The sequence below is a fragment of the Cynoglossus semilaevis genome, chromosome 17, assembly GCF_000523025.1.
Source record: "Cynoglossus semilaevis isolate Cse_v1.0 chromosome 17, Cse_v1.0, whole genome shotgun sequence".
NCBI classification, from domain to species: domain Eukaryota; kingdom Metazoa; phylum Chordata; class Actinopteri; order Pleuronectiformes; family Cynoglossidae; genus Cynoglossus; species Cynoglossus semilaevis.
Window position 1 is genome coordinate 8,521,962 of NC_024323.1, and position 9,505 is coordinate 8,531,466.

At 41.9% G+C, this 9,505-nt stretch overlaps 2 long non-coding RNA genes across 2 annotated transcripts in view; both read left to right on the forward strand.

Annotated features, from left to right (window-relative positions):
* The window catches only part of LOC103393000 (uncharacterized), a 49,976-nt gene extending 46,887 nt beyond the window's left edge, over positions 1–3,089 (forward strand). The window contains exon 4 of the long non-coding RNA XR_522970.3: positions 2,111–3,089. This is a non-coding gene — a long non-coding RNA (uncharacterized LOC103393000). The remainder of the gene's footprint in view (positions 1–2,110) is intronic.
* LOC103393001 (uncharacterized) overlaps positions 1–9,505 on the forward strand; it is a 210,601-nt gene that overhangs the window by 83,023 nt on the left and 118,073 nt on the right. The gene's annotated exons all lie outside the window — the stretch shown is intronic.

The following is a 9,505-nucleotide window of genomic DNA, read 5'->3' on the forward strand; positions in this document are numbered from 1 at the left end:
GCGTCCGCCTCCCCCCGCTGCCCCTGCCGCTGCCGCTGCTGCTGCTGCTGCTGCTGCTGCTGCTGCTGCTGCTTCTCTCCTGATTCCACTCTATGGGAAAGTATGGGAGAGAATGTGGGAAAGGAAAAACCCAGTGAGGTCACGTAGAGGAAAAGGTTAATGAGCGGTTGAGCAGAAAAGACACTAAGAAGAAGATGGTACGCTTCATAGAAATGAAAAGTAAACTCACATCTGCTAACTGGATTTATTTACGTAGTTATTTACGTAAAAAAAATGGTTAAAACCATTTATTTATTCAGAGATTTTAAATAGAGAAAAAAATAAAAGTACTTTTAATGGGGTTGACTAATTCCCAGGCTTGTCACAAATTTAAGTATTAGGATCAGCACTAATGAAGCATCCACCAAAAGCCGTGTATTTAAAAAATAAAGGGGGGGCATAACAGTTGTCAGGTGAATTTTGTGGTTGTAAAAAAGCCCTCCAATAATTACAACTAGCTTTTACTGGCAAGTACCACGCTCCAGTGATGGAGTATCTCGATGTACTGTCAAATACCCAATACAGCAGTGTCTCTTTGCTCCCTGAATGGGTGCAACAACAATATGGTCATCATTATGTCACGCGAAGAGGAGGCCGCACATTAATGTTTCCTCATCTGAGATTGATCAAAAGACAATTTGTGGTCCAGTGATTCCACTGTTCAACTTCTTTTTGGGAAAAACAGACACAGTATGTGTATAACATTTAAAAAGGAGCGTTATTATTTAGGTGTTATTACACAATTTAGTAGACGCTGCTGATTTAAATCTTTAAAATATTAAGATTCCGTAATCGAAGCTGAATTTCTTAAGGGTTTTTTTTTTTCAGCACACCTTCCTTGCAAATCAGGTTTGTGAAAAGAGAGACACACGCAGGGTTAATTTTAAAGGGGCCTAGAGAAGGCAAAGAGTTACGGTACATTTGTGGAACGTGACTTCTCCAAATACCAGGAGCAGACAGGCAGAGAGAAGATGAGGAACTCTGATAGATGACTCCTCTGACATGTCGTTCCCTCCCTGAGCCTAGAACAGGCAGGACCGGCCAGTCCTGCGGCTCAGGGGCCTTGACAACCACAGGGCTGTGTGGAGGGTGTCTGTGAGTGTACAGCATTACGTCATCCCGTACCGCACCAGTCTGTATGTGCGAGCACAGGTAGAGCACGGCCGGCATTGACAGGAAGCCACCTGCCTGCGGTGTCTCACCTCCTGATGCTCTGACACCGTTGTGAAAAAGCAGATGTTGTGGACTGATTAAGAACGCTCTCAGTAGACGAAACGTCCATGCCCACAATCTGTTGGATTTTAATCAGTTTTCCAAACTGTGCTGCGGTCTGTTCACACACACACACAAACGTGGAGATTATTTTTCTTTCGTTATTGTAACCAGACATCTATTTCTGATTAAGGTTTTTGGGAGGCTGGAATTCTGCAAAAGTGACATCTTAATTCTGGTGTTGGACCGAAAAATAATAATTTCCACAGCGCAGTGAGAAGGCCTGGTGATTAGCATTCACAAAGCTGGAATAAACACCCAGTCCTTATTTTGTCATTAATTTAAAATGTGAAAACTCTGCTGTGTGGAAAGCTCTGGGTGGTTTATCTGAATTCTCCATTCCTTCTGGTCCCAGGTGGGTCAGAGCAGCCAAACCAGGGGCTTCTGGGAAAGATCATTAGCAGTCAGATAACTGTTAGCTGAGCCGGGCACTATCACTGTTAAATATACTGCAGTAATAAAGACTCCAAAAGTGTTTATAAAATATTATATTTTCCACAAGTCGGTGCAAATGACAACAGATGGCGCTAGACAGTGGCTGAATAATGCAAATAGTACAGCAGCATTTCTGAAATATAAAAGCTGGTGTTTAAAAACCTGAGGTTTCATCCAACCAACCAATCAGCAGAGGAGAAACAATTTTAATCACTGCTGGGTGTTTTTCACAAACTTAGTTTCCCTTCATATTAAATATTGTATATTTTGGGATTTTTTTTAATGAGTATGAATTACATTCAATAATAAAGCACCCAGTGTTTTTTGGCCCCAGTCACTCATTACTTTTTTTTTATGTTTCCAGAATGGTACTAAATCCTGCCATTGGATGCGGGACCAGCATCCCCTGCAGGAGATGAGGGTTGCTGACAACATGAGCCCCCCACCCCCTCGCTGACAATCTTGTGCTCAGGATCTGCTCCAGAATCTTGGACCTGAGGATGATTTGACAGAAAGTCGACAACGCAGGATATTTCGCAGCTCATCTATTAGAAACAGAGACGTTTCCCTCGTCTCAGGAAATGCTCAACAAAAGCCTTATTGGATCTACACGTCATGTGACTGCTTGTAAAGGGCTGGGGATTATTATTTTCTTTATGCATCTGCTTTTGATATCCAGTGCTCATTCACCATGTTTTTTCATACAGTAGTTGTGACATTTACTGTGTTATTTTGGGACGAGTTTCCAGAGCTGGGACTATATACGGAAAACAGTCAGTTGTTATTATTTTTATTTATTTTTTTTCTGTTTCTGCAAAGTGGCCGTGGTTGGGGAAAAAATGCAGGCAGAAAATGAAAAATGTCTGAGGAAACAGAGCTGCGACAGTCAAACAGAAGCTGTTAATTAAATGGTGTAGAAGAATGCAGAAAAACTCTCTCTCTCTCTCTCTCTCTCTCACACACACACACTCACTCTCTACAGACACTGCATTTTAATGGCATACATTGACACCCGGCGTTTGATTAATAATCCTGTCAGTGTGCTTATTTGCATGATGATTAATTGCTCTTTTGCATTAGTTAAAATCTGTTTGCCAAAATTAAAAAGGAGATACAGCGAGCTGTCTGGACTCTTATTGAATCTGTGGATGATTAATATCATTAGTGAGATCATTTGTATTTAAATCTGCCGGTTGTTACTGTTTGTCATGAAGACATTATTACAGTGATCCCTTGCTATACCGCGGTTTACTTTTCACGTTTCGCTACTTCACGGATTTGCATCGTGCATTGTGTTCTGCATTCTGATTGGCTAAAAAGTCACTCGCTTCTTCTCTACCTGTGCGCCAATAACGTTGCGGTTTAATATGTACACGTACGTAAAACAGCTTGCCAAATTGACATTACGTACGTGCAAATTATCTTGCAATTTCGAGTTTATCAAACCCCATAATGTCGACAAAACGCTCTGGACCGGCAAAAGTCCCTGCGGTAGGGACCAAAAGGCAGCGGAAGATGCTGTCTATCGGTGATAAAGTAAAACTATTGGACATGCTAAATGAAGGTAAAAGCTATGCGGCTGTAGGTCGGCATTATGGAATTAATGAATCTTCCGTTCGTTCCATAAAGAAGGAAGAAAAAAACATAAGGAAGACAGCAGCAATAAGTTTTAATAAGGATTCAAAAAGGGTTGCAACTGCCCGCAACAAGACCAGGTAATTTGTATTTTTTTCATAATCATTTTTAATTTTCTCCCGTTCACGGTGGGCGGTGCTAATCTCCGCAATTTGAAGCCTTCTGTTCACGTTGATGATTAAAATTATTATTTGACAGTAAATTACAGAAGTTATTTGTTGAAACGTTTCTAAAGTACTTTTATTTTACTTTATTTGTGAAACAAATGGTTGAGACTGTAAAATGGTTTGTTCGTTCTTTCTCTTCTTTTTCTGAGTATTTAATTGTAAAAAAAACGTAACCCCCGCGAAAAACAAGGGTTTACTGTATTGTTATTTTCACCATACTTCTGTCGCCAGTTTTTTCTCTTATGTATTATAGTTATACATTTGTGGGATTGTTTGGGAGTGGGGGGATTTGTCCCACAAATGTATAAGTGAGAATGCGGGAAAATAAAAGTGAAAATTTAAGACCGGCATGAATTTATATCTACTGCTGACCTCCCTCCTCAGTCAGTCATTCTACTGCTTGTGTTTCAATTTATTTTGGTTTTGTTTCTAAGTTCTTTTTGACTTTCCTTTAAGCTGTCCATCACTGCCACTTTCAACTTTGATTGAAAAGATTTGGCCGAGGCGATGAAGCAGCGGGGGATGGGATTTTGGTGTGAAACTGGTGGCTAGTGAAGACCCCAGGGGGTAATTACTCCTCAAGGGTGTGCTATTTGTCATTGTTTTAATCTGCGATAAAACAAAGCAAACTCGTTCTGTCCTCAACTGCTGTGCGTTGGCATCCGCTCCAATGTGTCACCTTGTCTTTACTGCTTGTCTGAGCCTTATATTGAGACTCAAACATGTCAGCGCTCAGCCTCATCACCTCAGAGAAAAATCTGAGTTGCAGAACTCCCAGCACTGATGTCGTTCTGGGAGTTGAGCTTCATCACATCCTCACAGCTCCGCTTACGGTCAACAACATTTGCATGTTGACAATGCACTTCCCCACTCGCCACTCCCCCCACCTCCCGGCCCCCAGCCCCCATTTGCTTTTTTTCACACACATACTGAGCGCAGGGGGAAAGTGACCTCTTTGCAGCTCTCAATTCACTGCACTTGTATAGCCTTGAATGGACCCACACAACAAAAGGTGACATAATTTTCTCAGGGCTTGATTGGCCCCCTCCAGGCTACAGGATGACATCATTCAATACCCCAACCCATCACGACCAGCACCAGTACACACAACCAACACCTCCCACTGCTCCGTGTACTTGGATGCTGGGTTGCCATGACACCCGAGTTAAGCCCAGGCTGTGAGGCAGGCCTTGGCAGAGCTCCGTGGCTGGGCTGTGTATAATGAGCTCAGCCTGCGTTGGTTTGTGTTTGCAGTAAACACTCTCTGGTGAAGAGATAGACGGAGACCAGGGGGACGTTGGCTTTGATTAGACAGCGTTCTCCCCCGTCCCACCACCTCTTCACTCTCGGTGACTGTTGACATTTCGTCCTAGTCAAGTGACAAACTTTTGGTTTCAAAATGAGTCAAACACTTCTGCTTTTCTGAACGTTCTGCCAGGGTTGAAGTGGAAGTTTGGTGATGTCTCACATTCTCTGTCCTGAGTATGAAAACATACTGTGCGTCTGTGTCCTAATAATGAAGATGCTGGGTGTCAAAATTATTCTAAAAAGAAAAAGGAACAGAACAGGATTTAGCGTTCAGCAACTGATGACTGATGGCTAATTTTTTGCAGGTTTGTAGAAGATTTGTCCATTTCTTTCTTGCAAAAAAGACTCTCAGTTGTTCCACTGTCAGCAGCTGCCATTTTTAGATTCTTTTTTTTATGAGGCACCAGATATTTCCGTAAGAGACAGCTCAGGACTGTAGGCCAGCCTTCAAGGGTTGCACTCTGACTGATAACAGTTTGGATGTGGTTTTCTTTTTATTTGTCGTCTGCATAAAATCTGTTATTTACTTCAAGAAAACCTGAGTCTGAAATAAAGACAGAAAGTGGTCTTAGGAGCAATTTTTGACACATTCAAGACTGTTATCAGTGGCACAAGAATTTATTAACGATTTATCCCCTCTGTCTAGAAATACTGTATATCTGTGTGGATTCTTGTTGATTCCTTCATAGGACGACAAGGTTTCTTTGAGTAATTGGGTCGGTCCATTCGCCTACGTCTAAACTTCATCATCTAAAGATGGCATTTGTATTTTATTTTTATTATTTTTTGAGTCAGAGACTCAAAGGGTTCATGCTCTTTTTCCAATAATTCTATTCTGTACAAAATTTACTAGAGGTTGATTGCAAATTTCCACCAATAAACTCCTGCCCCTAACCCCCCCTCCCCCTTTTTAGCCACACTTTTAAAATATCGGTAGTTATTGGGGTGTTTCTCCAGTCATTGGTCCATGACGTCAAGTTAGAAATTCTGGTCTCTTCAATGACATTAGAGCCAGAAAAGTCACATTTGCCAGTTTGTGACCCCGGCTAATAAACGTCACTTTTTATTCCAGCGAGCATTTAGAATTATAAGGTCCTTTTCACCAGAATATCACATATGTACAAAGAGCCGTTTCCCCTTGGAATTGTTGGTAATGAGGGTAATTTGAAGTGAGGTTGACATGCAGCCCAGAGCCAAACCTTGTTGGTTTCACATACTCCTACGGCGTCAATGTCTTTAAGTCCACTCCAAACCATTTCCTAAGTTTGGGACTGCATCCGAAAGAAAATTACACAATTGCCAAACGGTCTTAGAAAAAAGTCCACGTTTGTGCAAAAAAAAGAAAAAATTGTTACTTGAAGTGAAATGTATGACGCAAGGTGCTGTTTCTACGGATTAGCATGGCTTTCAGTGGGCTAATTTAGATAGCTTCCCTGTGCCGTTCCCCAGTGTCTCCAGTGTGCACAGTGCCAAGTGTGTTACCCACTTTAAAGCGGCCTTCTCTGCAGCACCGCTTTGATATGATTAAGTGTGGTGAGCTGGTTTGGCCCCTCCTTGGATACCAATGAAATAAAGCATATTGTAAGTGAGTTTGGAAGAGTGCTGACAGCGTATCGGATACCTTTGGCATTCATGGGCTGAGTGGGCTCCTGCTGACCATTACCTCCAGTTACTCAGCTCTGCCTGCAGCGCTGGGAATCCACTTCTTTCCCTTCTCTCTCCATTTTCCACGATGGTGCTTTTTTCCGACGGGTTTTCACTTTTAAATGTCTTGAGATTTACCTGACTTCCATTGGCTTCTATGACTATTTTTCCATCGTAAGAACTTTACCAACAACAGCAAATCGGTCGCGACATCACAGCTACGTTTCCAAAAATCACCAGACGTGCTCCAGTGCTATTGGTTTATTTAAGATTGACAACCCTAACCGTCAAGGTGACATAGCATGGCACAGCATCCCTCGTTTTGGGCAATCCTCCTCTTCTTGCCTCTCCATCTCTCGGTTTCTTTTTCCCCTCGCTCTCTTAATCCTCATTTAGAGGCAGGAGGGGAGACTCAGGAAGCAGGAGAGGATGAGGAGGAGGAGGAGGAGGTGGAGGAGGGGAGAAGCAGCACAGGCCAAAGACTCCACTGACATCCATGGGAATCTGCAGATCTATTCATTGGTAATTATCAACATCAATGTGGTGAGAGGTAGGGGCAAGGGAGGTGTGGGAGAGTTTATGAGGGAGGGGCCCGGAGGGCGGGAGGAGGAGGATGGGTTAGGTCGAGATGGAAACCGAGGTGCTAGTTAGAAGAGCCAGTGGGTGTGAACGTATGAGTTGGACACATTTGAATCAGAGAGCATTTCCCCCTCTGTCGCGTCTGGCTTCTGTTCTGCAGAAGTGAGTCTCAGAAGAGACATATTTATAGAACATCATCACAAGTTGTTGGCTGATAGAATGGAGGAGGGTTTCCTTCTTTTAATTCGTCATCAATCAGTAGTGGAAATGATGAAGGAGATTATACAACGATGACAAAGATCACATCCTTTTACAATAAACGGTTTCCTTGATTAGAAAAAACTGACGTTTTACAAAGGCTGATAATAATGATCTCAGAATTCTTGCTCTTCAGCCTGTGTGTGAAACCAAAGATTATTATGTAAAATATTGTGCCGTGTCTCGGGCATTTTATGACTTTGACTTCTCCATACAGAATTCTAACTCAGAGGCCACCTCAAACTCTCTGGGTTCTCTCTGCTCCAGCTGAGAACGTCTTTCCCAGCACACTGAAAATGTATGAACTTGTGCCTAGCCGCTGCAGAGCCAGATCTGTCTGGTGGGGAAATTGTGACAAATGATTTTTTTTTATTTCCTCCCACTTTTCACATGAAATCTGATGATTTTCCAGCAGCGTCTGAGGATTGACCTTTGCTTAAATGGCACGGTGGAAGAATCAGGGAAGTATTGAGAATACTGAAAAAGTTTTTAGAAGCACCCTTTACCCGACTGAGTTTGTCATTTTGTCTCAATGTGAAAGAAAGGTCAAGTCAAAGGTCAGGTCAGTACTTGTCTACTTTGTTAGCAAGCCTATTTATATTCAGGGGTTTACCTTGGGAAACAGGGGAAACACAGAGAGATAAAAAATGTCTCATTATACTGGTTTCAGCCTGACGGCCTGTCAGTCGTTGGGCTAAAACACGTCTTAATCAGTGGTTCTTGAATATCGAATTTTTCCAAATTGTTTTTATTTGACTATGTTTACACTGACCAATCTTAAACCTGTCCTGCAAACTAACCTGGGCTACTTTTTGTAGTTTAGGTAAAAAATGTGTAAAAATTACAGAATGTCGTGTGTTTGACTAGTCTAAATCTAACACTTAGAGTTCATTTTTCAAATTCCTTCTCTGTCCTACAAAAAGACTTTTAGGTTGATTCAGTGAGATGATCTAGGGGTAATGCGTTGGAATGTCAGTATATTTGTTATAGAAAAGGAACAAATTAAGGTTTGGACAGAGGTGTACGGCTACACGGACCAGCATGTGCTCAGTGCACTTGTAAGGAAGAAGTGTTGCGTGTTCTTTGTTTATCTTTGTTGCGCAACTTTTAATTAACGACATGTTACATGGCACTTGGAAAGATATTTTGAGTACTCGGTTACACGGCACACAATTTGAGACACAACAGATCTGCAGGAATCCTCTGGTCAGGGGAAAGCAGTGACCTTTTGACCTGCATACACACAGTTCCTTTTTACACGAAGTGCTTGAATTTCGTTTCCTGATGTGTGGAACTGACAGAAGGGTGAGGAACAACAAGAACTCGCACAACCATCTGTCACAGTCATAGATGACAAGGCGACGGAGTGGTGTCATTAATGTACCACCATTGTTCTAGTACATGAACCTGTCTCTCAGAGTTTGTTCTTTCGTCCAGAAACCAGAAAATAAATCATACTCGACTTGTTTCTTACGCAGACAACTCCTTATCTCACGTAGGCAAACCCAGTTTCCAGATAAGAAGATAAGTCATTCCTGGGTTTGTCTGATCGATTGCTATCTTCCTCACTCTGTAGCCGGGCCCTGTTTACACACACGGTGAGGCCCTCAGCACCGACACATGCTTGTGATTTGCACAGAGCCGAGGGCATATCGAGAAAAAAAGTCGTTTACAGCTTTCTCTTAGCAGCGCAACATGTTCTCCAGCAACAAGCAGTCGTACAACATGTTGTTAAAAATGATAAATCAAAATCAAAATGAACAAGTGCTTCAACAACACACACACACACACACACACACACACACCTGGACACACAGACCCCCATATTTAAACTGAAATATTTTCACAACAAAACAAACCTCGATCTCTGATCTAATCTGACATTAGAGATGCTGTATAAACTGTGCAACATGACTGGCAATGAACTAAGATTTGAACAGCTCCTAAATTAATTTGCTCATTGTTTCTTGATTATGTAATTGTAAGCTTTATTGTGTTGTTGTTGTTCTACTTTTTCTTCCCATATTCCTACCACAGTCTTCCTTAAATTTCCTACACTCACAGTTGTATTATTGTGTAATAATCATGTATTTCTATGCACTATGAGACTTTTGTGTGTGTATGTGTTTGTAGTTCCTCTTAACTTCAACAACTTTCTTAGAGTAAAT